The sequence below is a fragment of the Kryptolebias marmoratus genome, linkage group LG14 (genome assembly GCF_001649575.2).
Source record: "Kryptolebias marmoratus isolate JLee-2015 linkage group LG14, ASM164957v2, whole genome shotgun sequence".
NCBI lineage: Eukaryota > Metazoa > Chordata > Actinopteri > Cyprinodontiformes > Rivulidae > Kryptolebias > Kryptolebias marmoratus.
Window position 1 is genome coordinate 22,004,508 of NC_051443.1, and position 21,564 is coordinate 22,026,071.

Genomic DNA, 21,564 nt, shown 5'->3' on the forward strand with positions numbered 1-21,564 from the left:
CATTGTTTCAAATGTTTACATTATTACATTTGGCAATATGGAAACCCAAACCGGGGAACTGAGAAATATAATATGTAAAGTACCTGAAAGAAATGTGAATAGTTGGGAGATTCCCCTCCTAAAAAAAACAAACAAACAAACAAAAAAAACACCTAATAGATGGACTTGCTAAACATGGAAACATACAATATCTAGTTTTGCACTTCAAGCTAAATCTAGCTGCTTGATAAAGGTCTGCAACAAGAGCTATTTTTTTTGCCTACATCACAATGGAAAGATCCAAATTAACAGCCCTTACCATGCATGTCATGTTTTTCTTCAGTTTATTATTGGGTGTGTTCAGCTGTACTCTAATGAAGTCATACTATTGGAGATAGATTCCACCGATTACATCACCGGAGCTCAGATTCAACAAGGCATTGCATCAGTGATGTTGTCCCCAGAGATTTCTGGGCTTGACTTGAAGCATTTAAAATTTATCTTTCTAATTTTCTGTTTTTTTTTTCCCCAAAATTCAGCATTGGTGTGCAAGGAGTTGCATGTGGTCATGTTCAGCCACACGCAAGAAACAAAACCACATGCTATTTTAAACAGACAGTCCCGATATCTTCGAGTGATGTTCTGTCAGAAAGCTAGCAATAGTTAGTACCTTAGCAACCATGACATCAGTCATAGAGCACAGAGCAAAGAAAAATAGGCAAAACGTCTAGACTAATGGCTGGCCAAATGTGTGCCAGTTGTTTTAGTTTGTTTGTAAATAAATAAAGCACATTAGGCTACCCTAAAACATAAATGAAATACTGATTCTTAATTTTAAAAGTTTAGGTTTAAAGATTATTATGTGCACTGCATTAGGGGCATAGCATGAATGAGCATGTTAAACAAAACTCCATTAAACCTTGTCTGACTAAAGCTGAAAGCATTAGTGCACTGTCATTTTTGCTCTTCATTCAAAAGTGCTGGCGTATGGAGTTAAACAAGAAGAATTCTACAGTAATCAAAGATTGATTCATGATTTTCCTTGTGTTGACAGTTTGCTCAAAGATTTTGGTTCCTCTTCCTGTTTTCTAATAACTAACAGGATGACGCACCTTTAACAATTTTGACCAACATCCCCTTCAGACAGAATGAGAACAAGGGAACTGACAAGTTGCAATTAGAGAAGTTACTGAAAGAACAGCAGTAAAATAACAAGTGAGTGCAAGATTAATTTTTTCCCATCATACCCTTGTAGTATAACAATTAATACACTGTTATACATCCTAGCTGATACATCGTTGTGCCCACCAACATTGGACCCCAGTATTTTATCACTGATCACCTCAGAAAAAGACATGAATATAAAAGAAAAAAAATCAGTTTTAAGAATAAAGCCATATAAAATGTATGTACTCAGAATGTCAGTGGTCATGCTGAGAGGTCCCACAAACAAGCAAAATGTCTGGGACTGTTTGATTTATCTTGTATGGAGTTTAAAAGTTACCTAAACAGGAAGCATTACTGCATGAATCATTTTTATATTCACAAGCTCTTGAGGGAAATCAAATTTCTGCAACGCTAGCTCCAAAAGTGCCACTCTTTTACCTGCATATTTGTTGAAGTAATCTGGGCCTTTGGTGTAAGAATGGGTGGAATGCAGGTCCTCAGACAAGGGGGAGGAGAGATCGAGCTTTCGGCAATCACAACACAGATGTTTCAAGGACCCTTTGGCTTGACGGATGTCAGAGCTTATGTAGGGAAACATAAAACAGTTGTCTGCAACGGGAGATACTACGTCTTTGCGACAAGAGTTTTGTTTAGGTTAATCATAAGAAGGTCAAAAGTCAGAAGCATTGACTTCACTCCTCAAACTTGGTTTTACTTTTTAAGTATCTCACAAGTTGTGGGATAACTCTCAGATGAGTATTTGCCATCCTTTCAAACCCATCAGTGAGAACTTTACTGACTGAGAGTCTATGTTGCTTATTTATAACTGAGGAAACCACCAAGCTCCTGAGAACTGTCTGACCTCATTTTTTAAGCACTGGTGCCAAACGTCTCTGATCATATGATATTTTTTTCTTCAAAATGTCAAATGAAAAAAATTATGACATGTAAAAATCAGGGAAAAGTTGGAGTAAAAGTAGTTTAAGAACAAAGGTCAACCTTGTCACTTCACTGTCTCTTGCATTGTAAGCAAAAGACACCATGAAGACAGCCATTGCAATCGTTTTAGCTTCTCTTCAGTTTCTCTGTCTCAGTCTGTTCTTGTCTTATCTTCTCTACCTTTCACTTACCATGTCTTCATTTTGTGACTCTCCACAGTAGATGTGTTGTAGTAAAAGATTAAAATTCTCAGTAGGTGCAAAACTGCTGACAAAACATAATTAGTTGCTTGAAGTACAACAATAGAAATATTTTCACATTGGAGATTAGGACAAAATTAAGAATTATCTACTGGATGCTGGCCTTGATTTAATTGATAATTAGGTCCTATCACCAACTGGTTGGTGCCATTATTCCTAAAGAATGTTGAAATCAGGAAGGTCAAATTTCTCCCATTTATTGAAGAATGTATTTCCTTGTTAAAGACACATCTTCATTTGGAACTTCTGGATTTTTAATCCCCCCCTCACACACACACACATTCAAGCAAATGTTTCCTGAGATTACAGTAACAATCATATATTCAATATAAAAGCTCACAAACTGATGGATGTTTGATAGCTCTTTAGCTTGAAAATAAAGATAATTGTAAACAAATGTAAATAATTTGGAAAATAAATCACAAATGTAAAACCTATAATTAAGGCAGCCTGAAAGCTGCTGGCCTAATCTGTCTGCAGGAGTGCAAATGGTCCTCAACCAGCATCAAAGACCCCCTGGAGTTTTGACAGTGGGTGGCAGAAAACAGCGTTCTCTCACTCTCTATCTTGTGAATACGCAAATAAACATATGCAGAAATACACACATGCAAACACAGACCATTTAATGTTCTAAACAGATAACAGTCATTAGGTCAGTTCAAAAGGACAATGACTCATTGGGTGACTTCAATGGATTTCCGTCATATTCTTAAATTCAGCTTTGATGAAGTAAGAAATTTTTGGGTTAGCTTTGGTGCCTGTGGAAATTTATAAGCCAGATTGTCCACATGTTTCACCATTTGTTGTTTGTCTGTCTATTTGTTGTGAACAAACAGACTAAATTCTTCTAAAGCTCACAATAATGGAAAGGCACTTTCACTAAAGGAGGCTAACCTTTTTTGACCCTTGTATATACATGAGATCTGGTGGTATTTGTTGGAATGCATGACCAAGCATTTGTACTGCTGACAGATCCAACCCTTGGGATTCTGCAAGGATGAATGGGAGCCCAAAGTTTGCCTTTGCACAACCTGTAAGCTACAATACAGATCATTTTGGAAGGCTTAAAAGGGCTAAGTATTTTTTTTCCCCCTCTTATTTAGAAATATGATATGTTTTGTTTAAATAGAGATTTTGGAGCTATGATAATAGAAACCCAGAAGGTACTTTTCAGCCTTGAGGGCAAATCATGGATTCTGCATCCATCTATGTGAATATATAGAGCTTTAGAGATGCTCACACAGTTCCATTGATGCTGCAGCTCAGCTACGAACTGGTCTGTAAACATGTGTGTGCTTATTAGGAAGCAAAACAGGAAGAAAGGCTCCTGTGATAATGAAACAGTAACATACAATAAGAAAGAAAGAAAAAAAAAACACACACATACAATTTCAGTTCTTGTTTTTTTCTTATTAATGCAGAGATGAGATTACCAAAGTTAGATTCTGTAACTATTTTTTACTTATTTATTTATTTGTGTGTGAGTGTGTTTATGTACAGTCTGAACTCTTTGTTGATGGCATTGACATAATTGAGAATGCAGTAGACTGTTGTGCAGCACAGGTTTCCACTAAACTGGAATGAGTTAATTGAGCTCAGGATTAGCTTATCTTATAACTAAATCCTTAGGTAGTATTTGTGGATTCTGCCTCTTTTCAGTTTTATGGAAGTAGTTATGATCGGAGGGTAATAAGGAACCTTAACCACCAAATGAATCAAGGAATCGTTGATTCGTGTTACGAGGTCCACCCTTTAATGACAACTGAAAATTTGGGAGAAAATAAGAAACCGCTTTTTTTAATTCCTAGACACATTAGGCTCGCTTGCTTTCCCCTCCCTTCCACTCGCTTACTCCCTCACACAAGTGTTGTCTCACTCCCTTGCCTTGATAAAGAGACCAGTTCTGGCGCAACAAGTCTTTCATTCCAGTCGCGTCTCCGTCCAAAGGCGCATAGTAACCGCGCGTATCCTGCTGGAGTAACGGTGCGCCCTGGGGCTCCAGGCATCTGCTAGTGCCATCAGAGCCTTTATCTGGACGCTGCCTCAGTACGTCTACGTGGCAGGTATACTTTGATTATGCACAGATGCCCACATTGTGCGGGCAGGCATGCGCGCAAAAAAAAAAATAATAAAATAAAAAAAGATGAAAGTTAAGCAAAACGAATCTTCTCTGAGACGCAAGGAGGATAAAAAGTAAATACTTACAGTTCATTCGCGTTCCAGTGAGAGAAGCGGGTAGGTGGTTTACTCCCTGAAAGGCTCCTGGATGTCCAAGGCAAGTTAGATTATTCTGGGTGCCTTAAATTCCTCCAGCAGACAGCTCATGCATGCGCAACAAATCCAACATATTAGAGCCAGGTAACCGTTTCATTTTATGTCCAAGCAGAGAAGTAAAAGGCACAATAATTTGTCCTTAAAGTTTGTAGCACTTTTTTGTTACTTTATCTTTAAGCCGTTTTATGATTTTTTTTCCTCCCTCCTCGGATGAAGCGATGATGCTTCCCGCTCCGTCTCGGTGCCTCTCTGCGCTGGCGCGTCTCTCCCCTTCTCTCACCACACACACTCACAGACTCACACAGTTAGACACACTCTCACAGAGAGGCAACATACAGGACAGGACCTCTGTCTGCATGTGACGTCACTCAGGCACGCACATATGCCACAATTTAAGAGGGGGGGGGGTATTTTAATTAAAAAAAGACGGATGTCGGTTAATGGGACTTCTCGAGTCGATAAAACAGGACATTGGCTGTGAATAAAATCCGTTCTAAGTGAAGACAGGTGAAACTTAATAAGCAACAAGTGCATATAATCCCCCCACATCTGGCGTTTTCTAACTTATCTTGTGGAAGACGTACATGTCCGACTACCAAAGACATTTCTGAGAGTTGTTCTCTTTCCCTCAGTGACTAATTGGAAACACATTTTTTTCAGCAACTTCTGAAGACACACAGAGCAAGAGACAGGAAGGGAGAGAGGAGTGGAGTGAAAAACTGGAGAAAAACTGTGAGACTCACATTTAGGGATTTAAAGACATAAGGTAACCAATTAACTCTCTTCATAATATTCATGATATAAGCATCTATCCATGAAGGACAACCTTCTCTTATGATTTTCTCAGACAAGGATAGACGTGTGCAAAAGTTACAACATCTGTGAACACTTAGTGAGGTGTTTGCCTTAAACTGAAAATCTGCTCTGGAATAAAATGGAGCATCAAAGGCAGTTTACATGGAACAATATAACATGTTCCCCTCATGTCATCAAAGTGATGGTTCAGATCTTTTGAAGTGGCTATATGTGAAAAGATTTTGAGTAATTAAAATCTTACCTGCAGCAGATAGCTTTGTGAGCCACTTCAGTTTGGAGAGGGAAAAAAAGGTTAAATCTGACTGAACTGAGAGCTAATAGCAAGTTCAAGCATGGCCAAGACTAAAATGGATCCTAAAATAACTCAAACTGCAAATGTTTCATTGGCATTCATGCTATTTTATCAACCCTTACACTGCTGTCGAGTTAGCTTTGCATGGTTGTTCTGGCAGAGACATGATATTCCTCCTAAAATCGATCCAGGCTGCACAGGAAGTGCTACAGCCAGCTATTATTTACACTTCCAAATCACCATGAAATTTTATGTACATGGCTGTAATCCAAAACTGATGACAGTGTAAAGGTCTTACAACCTACCATTTGCATAAACCACTGTGAAATTTCTGAGGTTGGAGTTGAAGTTGTACAACAGCAGTCCATTTTGGTCCTGACTCTGCTCAGACCAGTCATTAGTTCAACAATCTGGTCAGAATTAAACTCCTTCTGTCTAATGGAAGCTTGGTCAAAGAGCCATCTTCATCATGTAGCTGTATGATTGATAAGATTGATTCAAATTTGTTCAACAGAACCCCACTTCAGAGGATCTGAACTGGCATGTGTTTAGTTTAATGCAACCTTCATGATAGGAAGAGTAATACAAGTACACTTAATGAGAGAGACATATTCCCCCAGTAGAAGCTATGTTTTAGTTAGATGCCTAAAGTTCATTTTACACTTATTTAATCATTATATTATTAGGAATTTGGGAAAAAGAAATCAAATATTTGAAGCCTACAGGTAATTATCTTGCTTTGTTGTTTGTTCTGTCACAATAGTGTTTTCAATTTAGGGATGTTAATAATAGAAAGTAAAATTAAACATACATGTGGATGGTGGGATTCCCTGGAATTCAGTCAAAAAGTCTTCAACACCCTCTAGCAAAGCCAGTGTGGCGATTAAAGCACAGCAATAACTCCCTATGGCATACTTAAATACAACTAATGGAACTAATGAAAATCTCAGTGTTTTATATTGAACCAGTCTCACAGATTCTTTGTAGTTTGTCTCAAAACATATTCATATAAAATAACTTGATTGATTATTGACAAAACAACAACAAAAATAAGAGAAAATTACTTAACATTCCATTCAAAGATTTAAAATAGAATGCTATATTATGCGTAGTCATTAAAGTGCACTGAGGTTGGGAGACGGATGAGAGGAACCCAGTGATGAGGGAAAATCTGTTTGCTTTGACTGATGATGTCAAAATGCTTTCTTAACCACTATGTTGCATTTGTGCTCATGTTGTTACAGAAGCTCCTCTATTTCACACAAGTCCAACAGACCAAATTTAAACCATGGTGTCCCACAAAGGAAAGCAAACCTCTGCTTGTTGGCCACAGAAGAAGCCCACCTACTGCACAGGGGAAAACTCTGGCTTTAACTGCAACAAGCAGATGCATGCTCGGTTGTATGCTGTACATACAGATTAACCATGCACCATTTCCTCTTTGAGTATGAATTATTTACTGTATTTATAATACATATTTTTAAGCAAAACAAAATGTCAATTAGTTGGAAAAAACAAACAAACAAGGGCTGATGTATTGTTATATGATGTTTTTATGTGAAACTGTTTGTAAGCATGTGAATTACCAGCATTTCTACATGAAATACACTAAGTTTTCATGTTATAGGAGTTCTAAAAGTGAACTATTTTACCAAAAAATGCCACTCAGTTGCATTTTCTACATCCTTCCTAAATGTGCTCAGCTATTGTTCAGTAAAATAAAGTGAACACATCGATTTGATCATTCAGAAAACCTAATATTGCTGCTAAAACCTTAAACAAATTTTATCTGTAGCTGCTAATTAGAACAATGAGAAGAGCAGGAACTTTGGGTTATTTTTCACCAAAAAAGAAAGAAAGAATTCATCAATATATTTGAAACCTCTTGAATAACATGTCAGTAGAGATACTTAATTACTTGCACACTCTGTTTTTCTCTTTTCTTCTTGTTTTGTTGTTGAGTCACATGTGTGCTTGAATCACTGTTTTGCTGTACAACTAGAGTTTGGAGGCATAGCCTGCTGCTTTCTAGAAAGTTTCTCAATACAATATTGAATTTACTGCTTCGTGAATGATGGCAGCAAGTCCAGACCCAGAGGTTGCCACACTGCCTGATTGTCTTTACAAGATTTGTATTGGACTGGGCCTTGAGCATATCTCTTAATTTTGCACAAGGATCGTTCAAATGTTGTATCGTGCTTGCATTATTTTACCATTAGACTGGTCAATGATAAAAAAGAAAAAAAAAGTCTATAGCACTAACCACATGGAATATCACCACGCCCAGCAAGCTTGTCCACCATCTGGTAGCTTTTACTGAGGTGTTGGTAGTAAACAAACCAACATAATTGTAGGAATGCAAGGGAGCAGCCACTGCATGTCTCAGACACATTCTTCTTGCAATTCACTGGAATACGGTGAAATTAGAATTTCTCAGTTCTGGTTGAGTTCCTAAAAAACAAAATGAAAACGAAGAACCCATAGCCCTTTGGTCAGATAAAAAAAAATACTCCTTTAAAAATAAAAAAAGTTATTTTTAATGTTGTGTCAAACAAATGCATATACACTGACCTGGCTGTGGCCGTTGAGTTCTGGTGGAATGGGCAAAAAAAGTTAAAGCTCAGTAGTTATTTAGAAGGGTTGCAAACTCCAGCCAGCCTTTGTATCTTGACCAGGGCAGATAAAATGCAGATATAAGTGTCACCAGATATTTGTCAGAGAACCGTAAAATTTTCAGAGATAACAGAAGCTTTTGAAACTATCAAGAGCAAGATTAGATGGGAATACAGATGAATAACCAAAGGGATCAATGCATTGGAAAAGATACTCTGAGAGTGAGAGTGAGATTTTAAGACAATTTGTTAATGTCTTGTGTCAGGCTGGTGAAGACACCTGGGCAAAAGTATGGTTAGTTTAGTGGTAGAGAGTGTTGGTTGACTGTACCTTTGTAAAACTAGTTGCATGCAACAGGGCTTTTTCATCAGGGTTAAGAAGGAATATGTTATACGTTTTTTTCCTTCTGCAATTTGACCATAGAGTGTCAGATAATTGATAGTGGAAGCTTATTAAACTTGCTTTGCCTGTTAGTATTCTGTTGCTAGTATATAGCTAAAAGCACTTGTGTCTCATACTTAAAACTCTAAACCCTTGGTTGTTCTCAATTGTGCCAAAAATATATAATATGCATAAGTCAAAATAGGATAGGTATTATAGTATTCAAAATTATTTGCATTACTGCACTGAATTGACAAACACTGCTTGTGACATTTATGAACAGCATCATTTAACATTGCTCAGTGCTGGAACTCCTTAATGATATTTATGAGAGAAATAAATTTAATTTAGACTAATTGAGATTTGCAATCGTGTTTATTAAAGTCAAATGGTGACGTTAAAACATCAAACAAAGGGGAAAATATGACAAACAATTTGGTCTGTGGAGGAGTTTCAGTGTCATTAGACTATGAGTTGATGGTTTAAGTAAATGTAAGGGGTATAAGGGACAAAGCCACTGCTTTACAGGCTGTGGAAAAGTCAACTCTTTACTGAAATATTAAAAAAAAAAAAACTGGTGAACTCTAGCCCAAGACTATGAATGGATGGAAAGGTGGTAGTTTGATGCCATCTTTTTTTTCTTCTAACCAAGAACATATTGCTCTCATGTCCTTCTGTATCCTATTTGTGTTTAAATACACAAACACAAATGGGGTCATTTGTATAGGTGCTAAGTAACTTTTACTACTAACGTAAGTTGGTTTTGCACAAGTAATTTAAACTTTGTTTTTACATCTTTTTAACCCTGCTTTTAGGTCTGTTTGTAATTTGATTCTTACTTGAAACTCATGTTTAAGCTCTTCCCAGGCCTTGTTTTAGGACACAGGTCTGCTCCTGGTTCTTGTCATACATTAATCTAATTTAAGTAAATGTCTGTCCTAAACTCTAAATCTTTATCATAATGCCTTTACAAAACCAGTACCTCTGAAAGGTCTAAAAGCTTTGCGAAACAGTGTTAAAATAGTTTTGCCTTTAAAAAGCACAAAACCAGGTTTCTCTAAATGTGACATTTAGTTTTTCAGATCTGAGAGGCTTGACATTTTGAATTTGTGTATTTAAGATAAAGTTCCCAAAACAAAAGTTGTGAATTTTCTGATCTGAAAGGTGGGTAAGAATCACTATCATGTTAACTGTGAATTCGAGTCAGACTCAAAGTATTAGGAGGAACAGCAAAACACCCAAGATGTTTCGAGGCATGGCAACAAGAGAAAAGTGACAGAGACACAGGGGGTTCAGAGGAGAGTTGAGTTTCAGTGGTGGGGGTCAGACTGAAAAAGGAGCAAAGAGGTTAGGTTGAGTGAAATCGAGGAAATAGGGGAGGTTGGGGGTACATAAACAGCCCAGGGGCAGAGGGGTAAATGACATCACTTTTTAAATTTTTCTTTTCCATCTTTCATGTGAGAAGTGCAAAAATGGATTGATTATGGCTATTGTTGATAATTAAACATTAAGTTTGGGTAAAAAAAAGGCAGTCAGCAGCAAGTCCAAAGGAACACACTTCCAGTGTCATCATCTTTTCTAATGTGGTTTATGACCTCATGTTCAACTTCAAATGAAGCTTTATTGTGCAACACACGTTTTGGAGTACTTCATTGTTCTGCATTGTTTTGGTACTAAGCAACAAGATAAATAATTTACAGCTGTTGACAGTGTGTTTTACTGTGGGTGGAGGCTTTCCCCTTGAATGACTTAGACCAAAAACATGAAATAAATACATTTAACTTTGGTAGTTTTTTGCAGTTTCTTATTACTGGGTTCACTAATCTCTCTTTTCACATAATGTTACCTGTGTTTTGTTCTTTTGACCCCAAACAATTCATTCGTTTTGCATTTTTCATCTTTTCTCAACATGTAGGATTACAGCAACAGTGTTTGCAGATGCCCCACTTAGTCTATCATTCTCTCTCATCTCTCTTGTTGGCAGAGAAGCAAACATCTATTAAACGGTAATGACAGATTAGCCAGAACTGCATCCTATTCTCTCATGCTCGGATACATAGATGTGTATGATGACAACTATTTCAGATAAAATGCTCCTTTAGTAGTGGACTCTTGTCCACTGGTTTCCTACAATCATGGGTCTTTCTGTTTTGCTTTGCTTTGTTTTTTGTTGGTTTGTTTTGTTTGGTGATTCAAAATGTAGGCTTATGCATTACATTATCTGATATTACACTCACTGCCATGTGCTCATAATGGCTCTTGTTATTTATTATGAGAAAAAAAAAGCTTGATCAGATGATCAGTTCTTTCTTTCTCTGACTTCAGTGCAAACAAATCATCCATCAACACACGAATGCACACTCACACAAGTAAATGTGCATTCGCCAGTTGCTCTTAAAGAGCAAAGTCAGTCAAGCGAGTAAGCAAGTACGAACGCACACACATTACACTGACACACATGCACACAACCGGGCCTGTCATATGACAGCTGTTTGTTATTGAGTCAGTGGGTTCAGTGACGTCTGGTGTTTGTAGTGGCTTAAACTCTCACTGACAGTACACTGAACAGAAGGGGGTTCGTGTGTGTGGTTGTGTGTGGGGTGTGTTTGTGTGTTTGTGTGTTTGTGTTTTAGATCATGTCCCCATTAAGGTTCATAAGTTCTGTCTTTTTTCCTTTATCCTCTAAGACAACCAAAGTAAATTTTCTTTCTGTCAGATGTTAGAATTTAATTTTTAACTCGCAATGAACATATTTTTTCATTTGCATCTTTTTTTTTTTATTTTTTCATTTATTTATTTGTTGTTTTAGGTGTTTGGGGTATGAGAAGCCGTTTTGAAAGAGAAAAGGAAAATGGTCATTCACTGAGCTCAAATCCAGGCTGCCTACATCCTCTGTGCATGGGTGTCTGTTCAGTCATTTGAGCCAAAAAAACATCCTGAAAACAAACTTGGCGAACTTGAAAAGATCTCTTTGTGAATTGGACAAAACAGATTTTCTCTGAGGCATACTTGAACACTACTTCAATGTAAAACGTTATCAGTGTAATGACATCCTTAGAAGTGTGTTGTTTATTGTCACACAGCTAGCAATCTGCAGCTTGAACTCTTATCTGGCTGTTACTAGATAAGATGATGTTAGAGAAAAACTTTCTTTCAAAACCATTCATGGCAAAGGATTCTAATCATATCATTACAGTTGGTACATTTAGATTTGCCCATACCTTCTGATTTAAATCAAATCCTGAGGTATGCTAGGATGCTAATGTAGCCCCCACAAGAGTGGTGCAGCATGGAAAAGTCATTACAGCTGACAGAAAGCTCTTTTATTTGGAGAAGTAAGCTCAGGTTCACATCAGGAATCAATTACTCTCAACTGCCTTCCCTAGACAGCAGATGAAGAACCCCCTCCCAACTCTACACTGCCACCTCTACTTTCTTGTGTATCCACCCCACACCTCTTGTTCTCTTTCTCCCCAGTGTTTCTGGTTTATGCCAAAACCTTCTGGCTTTATTCTTCTTTTTCCATCGTCTGTTTTTTTTTTTTTTTTGTCGTTTTTTTGCCCTCCATCCTGCTGGCACTTCACTTTTTTTTTTTTAGCAAACCCTCCTTTTCCTTCCTGTCTCCCTCTCTATGTGCTTTCACTCCTCCCCCCACCCTTTTCTGCCAGCTCACCTTACTCTATATGTTTCCCCTAATTTTGACACATTTTAGAGAATTTAAAGGATTACCTTCCTTGCAAAAACTTTTCTTGGACATCGATGTTGCAATTTATTTATATTTATCTTCCTAAGCTCCCATTTAGTTATTAACTCTTTTTTTTCTTACAAATTGTCTTTTGAATCCTTTGAACAAGAGTCAAGTTGACCATTAATTCCATTTATTTTCCTTTCTTTAACACTCTGAGAAAATATTGAGAAAGGGACAAACTAACAACAATTGTAAATGTAACAGCTTATCAAAATTATACAATAATAACATTGTAAATTAAATCAATAATTGGAAGTGGGGCAGCAAAACCACAATTGTTTTTTTTGTTTGTTTGTTTGTTTTTGGAGTTTTGACAATCAAGCTGTTAAATTTGCAGCCAGATTCTTACACTATATCAGATTACTTCTGCAAGCACAATTCTATTGCATCAGGAACTAAAAACACAAAAATGTAGCCAGGACAGTCACAAAGTATTTTAAAACATTTATTGTCACTGCATCATTTGCAGTAAGTTGACAAACATTTTCCCGGTAGTTCCAAGTTTGATTTAGACCTTTTAATGCGAAGAATGCATGCTATCCCATTGCTTAACAGTTTGGAAGGCTTCTGAAAAAGAAAGACAAATTGCGGCCAGATGTAGAACAAAAAGGATAAATCATAAGAAAAAAAAGTGAGATTGCCAAACGTTTAGAATCCAGAGCACACATAAACATGATGTCCAGACCCCCACTCAGCCTAACAGGAAACTGCATCAACAGTAGATCTTTTTTTTCTTTTTAAAGGAAAGCTCTTTGTTTCAATTTTCTTTACCCAATTTTTCTGGGTTCTGGTGCTTCTATCCAGTGGTCATCCTGCAAGAGGCAGGGTACACCCTGGACAAGTCATAAGTCCATCCATTCCTGCTCTCACTCCCACATGGGGTCATTACATAAAGTTTCCAATGCATTCACGGGGAAAACGTGCAAACTCCACACATAAAGGCCAGGAGGCAAACCTGCAACCTTCTTGCTGTGAGGCCACAGCACCAGTCACTGCCCCACCTGTAGATAGAACTAAAAATTAACAAGATGATTGGATGCTAATTTTAGTAGGAATGTGATTTCATTGCTATGTCTTCACGAAGCAAAACTACTTGATTCAGTCAAAAAAAAATTTTTTTTTCAATTTGAAACATTCAACCAAGCAGTCACATTTTTTTCTGTAAATGAGATACGACAATAATGTTAGTATCTGTGGCATAATGAAAATCAACATAATAAAAGGGAAACCTTTAATAAAAACAGCAGAGGCAATTGTAATGTTGCGATAATGTTGTAGTCGTTGATATGAGCATTTAAGCTTTGTGGTTACATTTCACCTGTTGTTAAAACTAAGTTTGTGCTGTAAAATCACAGATTATTCAACAAATTAAATCTTTTTCCAAGAACATGGATGTGGTCAGTTCTTTGTAACACAGAATGGACTGCACACACTGAGCAGTGCCATGTTTGTGGTTAAAAACCATGTGGTGAGGTACCATGTAAGCTCACCACTCAGTGGCTTGGCTGTGTAACCCTTACACTCTATATACTACTTCTCTCTGTTTCTCTTTTCACTTCTCTGTCTCTTTTACTTTGTCCAGGCTGTTTGGAAGCTGCTATCTTTTGACAGCATGTCATTTTTGCATTATCTTCCTATTTTTTCTTCTTCGAAATAGGATTTAATACACAATATTAATTTTACTGAGCAGGCTCAGAGGCTCAGTACACCAAACAATATCGTTCCTATATCTCAGAGCTAGTTTTTTTTTTTTCTGCATATAACATGAAATATGTTTTGCATGTAAAATAATACAGAAAATGTAAACGTTTTAGTCTCCACATGCTGACCTGTGCAGCATGTAAGAATGTGAAAAAGCCCAATTTTAATATTACACTGTTTTATCACAAACCATTCACCATTTGATACCCATTTATCAGAGAAAACACACAGATAAAAAGCAGTTGTATTATTAGCCAATAAACAGATGTGGATTTCATGTACTTTCAACTGAGATGTACTGTTCTCAGACACCCTGTGCAGAAAATTAATTATTACAATTTCATCTTAGACACAGTCAAATCCAGTTTCACTCCACAGAAACACATGGAACTTGGGCTGGCTCTGTGCATTTCAGACAGGTAAATTAGGTCACATTGTTTATAGATTGATGACTAAATGTTGTAACAAACTTCAACAGTCAAGATGTCAAAAAAAATCTATGTCTTCTGACTACTGTGAATGGGTTTTACAATAATGAGTTTATTCACGTTAACCTCCAGTCACATTCATTCCGGTGTCCAGCCCCCAACATCACAGCCAGACACTCATCCCTGCTGCCTTTAATACCAATGTGGCAGTAAAAACAACCCCAGACCTACTCTCTGCTTTCTTCAACTGCAGGCACAAGAATTCAGTCTATGGTAACTACACACAAGAGGGGAAAAAAATTTGATATAGCTGCATGGTTAAAAAAATAAAATTGCATCGGGCTCAACAGGCAACACCCTGTTTATTCTACAGCAAATTTAATGAAAGGCCAGCCTTTTTCTCCAGTTACACGACTCTTTAATTCTTTCTTTACTTATTCCACTTTACCTGACCACCGGGTACACTGTAAATTCCAGTTTATTCTTTATCTTTACATATTACCTGTTAGTATTTTTGATATTCTTTTTTTTCCACAGACCCTCCCATGTCTTTGTTGTGGCTGTGTACACATATATTTGTGTTGCCCCTGCAGTATGAGCTGTGTGATCTCGGGAAGCTGCAGGCTGTGGAGAGACTCTCAGTTTTGAAGTTGAAGCAACCACAGAAGCTCTAACCAACACACACATACACACACACAAAAGACCTGTGTAATGCACACTCTCAGCTTGTATTCTACCATGAGTCAGCATGTGAGGGATGTGACAGACAGAGAAGAGACAGATGGTGCAGAAAAGCAAAGGGAAAAGAAGGGGAAAGATATAAAAAAGAAGAAAGAGAGATCAAGGAAGGGAGAGGAGGGAGGCAAGGGAAGAGGGGTGAGAGGAAATGATCCCTGCTCAAAGAGGTAAAAGAACTCCTTGTCTGTTTTAACAAAGTTGTATTTCATCTCTTTTTTTAGTTCAGTCTTTTTTTAGTTCACTTCAACTTGTCTGTTAGTTCACTTTCCCATACCTTCCAAACTTGTATGATGCCTAAGTGAGAGCTAAATTTTCACCATATATGCATACAGATCATATTTTATGGTAAAAAGAAATGGTAGCTTGATTAGGATGTGTCATTACATCAAAAGGATGACATTTTGCTCTCTACTTCAATACGAGGTCAACTCAGGCAGATCAGCCACTGTTAAAATGATTGTGTGACTGTAAAAAAATAGACAGATGAGTTTTGAAAGAGGTTAATAGTGAGAGTAGGTTTTTATGACTGTCACTCTTAAGGATAAATGAGCTTTCGGCTTGACTAGTCAACTATTTTGACCTGACGATTGTTTGCCACAAGACTCCTGAGCATACGACTTTCATTTCACTTTATTTTTGATTGCTAGTTCCTTCTGCTGTGTGTGATCACAAAAATCATTCATTATTTGAGTGTAGTGTCTTTTTTAGGCTAAAATGAAATGTGCTATTAGTTTAGCCCAGATTTAGGGCTTGGTCTGAATGACTGTTTGACCCAAATAACTATTTCTGGCCACAACTATATAAAAACGTAGCAGAAGTAAATATTTATGAAAATAAAAAAATGCTTCCTTCCTTTGTTTATTTTCCTACATGTGCATTTGTGTATTTGGCTTTTTAAAGTCAGCCCAGACAGAGAAAGGTCAGTTCATTTTTTTTTTTTTGTTATTGTCCATGAGCTTTGTAAGAACTGAGAACCTGAGAGCATTTCTTACTTTTGAGATGATGTGTAATGTAGATGAGCAGTGTGACATTCACACACTAATCAAAAGCAAATAAAAATAAAAAACAAATGCAACTAAAAGCACTCAGAGAGCACACACCTCCACAAAGGTCACAGCATGATTAAAAAAATAAAGAGTGACCCAGATCATAATCTGGCTTACCACCAAAATTTAAATAATTGTTTTTTATGACAACCCCAGTGTTTCCTGAAAATTTAATCCAAATCTGCTCATAGGTTTTTATGGGATCTTGCTAACAGACAGATAAACAAACCAACGGATACAAATGAAATCAGAACTTCCTTTGGGAAAGGAAACAAAAGGGTCACGTGTAGGAGCACAGGCAAGTTTTTTTTTTAAACTAAGGGGTTACCTGTGACCTTGACCTTTGACCCCATGACCCATGAAATGAACAGGCATCATCTTTGACCCATGAGGTGTCCCGCTGTGCAGTTTGACATTCCTACATCACGTTGCTGCAGAGTTAGAGCACAGGATCACCTGTGATCTGATATTTCACCAGATCAGCACAAAAATCTAATCACTTGTTCCTTGTAGCATGTTTGACGTTTCCTGAAAATTTCATTAAAAAAAAAACCAACCTGTTCCTAACCTTTTGAGTAATCTTGTGCACAGACAGACAAACTGCCTGCTTGGAATTCTTTCAAAAAATTCTTGAATCCGGATCATGATCCGGATCACCCCCAAAATCTAAACATATGCTCCTTGTACCATGTTTGATGTTTTCTGAAAAAATCATGAAAATCCGTTTATAACTTTTTGAGAAATTTTGTACGCAGACAGTCAGACAGTCAGACAGTCAGACAAACAAACAGATGCTGCTGAAAACATAACCTCTTTGGAGGAGGTAACAAAAGAAACAAATGTTGAAGTAATATCACAAACAGTTACAGAGAAATAAGATGTCATTACAAACAAGCAAATGATAGGAAGAGAAGAAGAAAACTGAGTCTGGCAGAGAGATCCCATCAAAACATGTATTCCTGCCAGGTTAAACACAGGAGCGAATACAAAGTAAGATCAGATATTTTCTCCTAATTTTTCCTCTTTAAAAACATCTACTCTCTGAAACTGCTGACCATTGATTTGACAGCTATAAGACCACATTTCCATTATCTATAACTAATCAAAACATAAAATTTGAAGCCATTCAAGCAAACATTTTAATTAGGATTTTACACACCAATTACACATGATATTTACATGAACTGCTCAAAACCTACAACATGATATTGCACACAAAACACATTCAGTTTGAATTGTACTTTTAAGGGAGGATACATCTGTGGTTCCTCTGGGACTCACCTCAGTCCTCACTCTGAGACACTTCTTAATGATTGGAACATCCTCGATTGTGCAAAAACCTCAACTGATTCTGGACTCAGGAGCTTGACGACAAGAGCAACAAGGACAGGAAGACACATACAGTAATCAGCTGAATTTTCTACCTCCTCCATTCCTCTGTTGCATTTTCCACCACCTGCCCTGTCTCACGCACAGCTCATCTTTCACAGAAAACCACTCCTAAATCACACAGTAACCAGACATTATACAAGCCCTGCTACGAAAGGTTAACCACTCATTACATGGTGAAGTAATTACAGATTGGCCGGAGCTCTGCTTTGATTTCACATGTCAGCTTTACACACAAATGACAGACATCTGGGATTTGAGTCAGCAGCAAATTATTGATATGATTGGACTGGATCAACTATTCCATATCTGTAGTGTTTGTGAGTGATGAGAGTTATGACTCTCTTAAGTGCAATGCAGTCACTGTATACATGTGTATATCATTTTATGGCTTAAAAATGTAATCTGTAAAAAAATAAAATAAAAAACCTTCCTAACTAACAATAGCCATTTACATGAGGACCCCAAGTTACCTTTCATAGTCTCAATTACAAATCTTACAAATAAAAATGCATTTACCTCACCTTCTCTGCAGGTAAGAACTAGGACACTGGCATACTGGCAGTGATGTGTGCTGGGAAAAAAAAGTAACTCAGTCGGCGAAATGAATCGTGTATGAGGTAGTTTGAAGAGTGGAAAACCAGTTTTGGAAACATGATTTCCTGTGGAAACAGTGATGTCATGTTACTCTATCTTTCAGTCTCACATGCACCAAAACACGCACAAACACACAGGCATTGTCTGTGTGCGTCAGTGTCTTCATGCAAGTGTTCTGTTAATGTCATTAACATAACTGGTAGCTGAGGTGGATGTTGGTAGTAAGAGATCATTTTACAATGTTTATGGAAAAAAGGTTTCTCAGCTAAATCAATTTAGTATGTAATTAAGAATTTTATTCCCTTTGTCAATAATCTGAATGATTTCTGAATTATCATTAACTCATTTTTATTTGACATCTTCTTTCTGACCCTCTGACACTGCTGACTTGTGAACTAAATTTTGGAAAATGCACACAAGGTACATGTTAAATTATGCAAGTACAGTTGTTGTGAGCGTTAGTTATACTTGTGTCCCCCTGCACTTACGGTGCATCCCACTGGATGCACTGGAAGTTAGACATTTCAAATTTCATGTTGGAAAAATCTATATTTAGATTAATTAGAATGCACCTAAAGTCAGAGGTTTCTCACCAGCCCTGACCTAAGAATCCAATATGGCTGTTGTGGTTTGCATTAATTCAATTCAAGCACTGACTTTGTACTGCCCAAACTTAGCAAATTTTTACTTTGAAAACTGGTGACTTTAAATACAACTATGAATAGGTACAACTTGCTGTTGTACCTTTTTTTAGACATTTCATGTAACTAAGAACTATGCCCAGCTGTAGTTTATAGAACTGCTTACTTCCAAATAAGTGCATAACATTTATCCCAAAGATAGCTTGTATTTGATGTCACTGGCATGCATCTTCTCCCATGCTGGCTATAAATTCTGTATTCTCATCTTCTGTGGAAATTAATAATAATAATAAAAAAAAATGTTTTCTTGTTATGTTTGCACATTTAGGTACATATAAATTTATCGGATAAAATAAGTTACCACTTTAAGTGCATGGGTTTTCTACATGTGAACTAGACAGCTGCAGTATGAATCTAAATCTAACCCCTTTGAGCTATACAAAATATATATATATATATATATATATATATATATATATATNGATAAATAAGAGGCCTCAGAGTCTGGGGACAATTTGTAAAAAAAAAAAAAATAGGAAGTGCTGTTGAAAAAGCAGCTGGAGCCACAGTCTGGATACTTTGAACCCATGTAAGCCAGGAAGGACTACTCACTCAGTCAGGTATCAGCCCTCTGGGAAGGGATGGAAAATTGTGACATTTTCCATAATGGCTCTTATTTAGTAACAGATGAACAGTAATAGTTGCACAGTCGATTATGAGAGTTAAAAGTTATCTCAGGCAGATTGCGGTTGTAATTGTAGTGGAAATATTTCAGTTTAAATGATAAAAATGGAAAATAGTAGTTGTATTTTTTTCTAGTTCAAACCTAAAAAAAAGCTGATATTTATTTGTTGCAAATGTATTTGAATTTATTTATAGAATTATGGAAGCTTATGCTGTCCAGGTTCTCAGTTTATTTTCCACAAACACATTTTCTACTGTTGGAAATATTTTGATTTGTTTTGTATGACTTTCTCTCCTTAAAAAAATACATTTGAGCCCAAGAACAGCTATTATAAATGTTTTATGAGCGTGTTATTTTTGTGAGACACCAAGTAGATCCCTTAGCTACAACGTTAAACCAAAAGGCTGGCAATGAACAGCTCCTTCATATTGGTTTGTGACCACACTTAACTGATCTCATGTTTCAAGCTCTGATTTGACCTGAGTTATGTGTTTGACTTACACATGAACTTTATTGCAATAATTCTACATTTCGTTGCTTGTGATGTGCAATTTTCTCTTTGCCGACAATTCAGGCGCAAAACCTTGCTAGAATTGACCACTTCTAGCTTTCTTTTTTAACTCTAAGTAACTCGTTTATAATTTATAGGCATCTATTCATATCAAACTTCAAAGAGGTTTGGAAGAGAAAATATTTATGCCCATGTCTGTATATTGTTAATTTGCTTCTCCTCCTGTTGTGCTTGGCGCTATCATCCAATCCTGCCTCACTGGCACAAGTTCAGCTTACAGTCCATGACCTCTCTGTCTGTTTTTCATTTCATCCTGCCCACTGATTTCTTTTCCTCTCTCTTCTCGAATCTTTTTTGTTTTTACTACTTCTTTCTCCCTGTAGTAATTACTTTTTAATTATCTCCTTAGACTTGTCTTTTCAAACTACAAATGGACATCTTCACTTTTTGTATCTTCCCACGAATGTTTCATATTTCTTTTCAACTGTTTTCATATGGTCTGTTTTTCTGCGGTCCGTCTCTCCACGTATGCTGACCTCAGGTATCCAGCTCAGCTTTTACAGCTTTTATTTTCTTGATTTCTTTCAGTTCCTAAACCTCACTCACAAGCACACATCAAAGTACAACAAAGTAAAGAATGTGAATGCTAAAGTGTTGATTATGAAAGATTTTTACATTTGCGCAGAGATAATTTTCATTATCTAGGAACCTGGGTTCTTAGAGGTATTGATTTTACACACAATGCAAGTTACACAGCCTAGTTTTTATCAGTACTCATTTTATATAAAGATTAAAAACAACATCACAAATGCTTCTAAGCAGATGGTTATAGCTTCCTTTCGGGTATGATTTGATATTTTTTGAAAAAATGAAATTGATAATCTTATTGATCACATAGCTAATCAGCTCCTTCAGCTTCTAGAAAAGGAACACATATGATAACTGCTATAAAATTATTGCAACAATGCCATCGGTAAAATTAGTGGGCTTCTTCCAGGCAGGTTGTCTCGTACTATTATCCATATGAAAAAGCCAAAATTCGTCCAGACTGTTCTTAAGTTGTAGAGTGAGCTATCATTTTCTGTGAAAGCAAGAACATCTTGAAGACTGCCTTTGCACAGAATGTCATAATGTGCCATTTAGAGGAGCCAGAACAAAGGAAATAATGTAGGGGAGTAGGTAAAAAAAAAAAGTCTAAAGGACTTAAGTATTTGTGATTGAGTCTTCACATCTCTCTTACATTACACAGCCTAGTTTATAACACCAACCCAGTTAATGGAAACTTATTCTTGTCCTTTTCTGGTATTTTAGCTCTATCCATTTATCCTTCTATCCATCTGAGCATAAATGAGATGCACA

At 36.8% G+C, this 21,564-nt stretch overlaps 1 protein-coding gene and 1 long non-coding RNA gene across 2 annotated transcripts in view; one reads left to right on the plus strand and one right to left on the minus strand.

Annotated features, from left to right (window-relative positions):
* Positions 1–4,933, minus strand: part of lpar1 (lysophosphatidic acid receptor 1) — a 28,973-nt gene extending 24,040 nt beyond the window's left edge. Inside the window, exon 1 of the mRNA XM_017410770.2 lies at positions 4,551–4,933. The gene's annotated coding sequence lies outside the window, so the exon portion shown is untranslated. The remainder of the gene's footprint in view (positions 1–4,550) is intronic.
* Positions 4,278–13,708, plus strand: LOC112450341. Its single transcript, XR_003038915.2, has 3 exons — positions 4,278–4,408; positions 5,280–5,385; positions 6,972–13,708. It is a non-coding gene; the product is annotated as an uncharacterized LOC112450341 (long non-coding RNA).
* The last annotated feature ends 7,856 nt before the right edge of the window (positions 13,709–21,564 follow it).